The sequence below is a fragment of the Nestor notabilis genome, unplaced genomic scaffold (assembly GCF_000696875.1).
Source record: "Nestor notabilis isolate BGI_N333 unplaced genomic scaffold, ASM69687v1 scaffold18209, whole genome shotgun sequence".
In the NCBI taxonomy this organism is placed as follows: Eukaryota; Metazoa; Chordata; class Aves; order Psittaciformes; family Psittacidae; genus Nestor; species Nestor notabilis.
This window is the reverse complement of record NW_009943441.1, coordinates 1-1,096: the sequence shown is the minus strand read 5'-3', so window position 1 is coordinate 1,096 and position 1,096 is coordinate 1.

Here is a 1,096-nt window from a genome sequence, read left to right as displayed (position 1 = left end):
GGGAGGCCACAGGTGTTCTTGGATACCCAACTGTTGCAGCCAGGCTGAAAGGCAGGGGAGGGATATTGTGAGGGACAGAAAGGCGAATGGAAAGGTTAATTCTGATCCTCCCAACAGGGATAATTGCCACCCGGGGCTGCCTGTGCTCGTAACCAAGCTGAGCTGGCTGTGTTGGTGGGGATGGGGTTCGCCTTCGCCTCTTTGTCCCCATCCCGCGGGCTCCAAGAGCATCTCTCATCCCTTCAGGATGCCTGGCTGTGGCGGGGGCTGGCACGCTCCCGTCTGCCGCACGCTTTGATTGCTCGAGCTGCGGGTTTGGAGCCTACGTCTCTGCTTTCCTGCACGGCTCCATCTGTTAATGACGAAAAAAGAAAAGGCTGAGAGCTTTTGTCGCGCTCTCTAGCCCCCAGTAGCCTGCCCTACATTATTCAGTAATGACAGAGCGCTTTTTTCTCTCTTCCTTCCTCCTTCTTTTCGCCTCGCTGCTATTTTCTTCCCTCTATAACTTTTCTCCCTATGGCTTTTTTGGTTCTTTGCCCTTGGAGCATCTCCTCCTGATGCTCCCTTCCACATACACAGACACGCTGTCTCTCCCCTTTTGTTCAATTCCTTCCCCCCTTCTGAGTTTTTGCCCCTTCATCCCTCTCTCCAGCTCTTCTTGGTCTCTCCAGCCTGGTAGTTGGGGCACCAACAGCCAGACACAAGTGGTTGGCTGAACCATTGCTGACCCCATGTTCCTCTTGGCAAGGGATGCAGTTGGTACCCTCATCCAGCAGAGCTTGGGAGCCACCCCATGATCCCAACAGATGCTGTCCTCATCCCTCCAGACAGGAGACCAGATCTCCCCATCCCACTCCCCACAGCCAGCATGTGCCGAGTGATTGTCCCTGTGCCGGGCTAGGCTACATCCCCTAACCATCCTCCGCATCTCCGAGCTGCTGCTCGAGCATCCTTCTCCCAAATCAAATCATTTGCAGCATTACTAATGCTAGATGTGCAGCTATTATCTCACAGTGACCTTTGTGGAGGGGAATGGGGGGAAGCGCCTTCTCCCCGGCTGTTCGGCAGGCGCCCGGCTCCCATCTGCCGCGGCGCA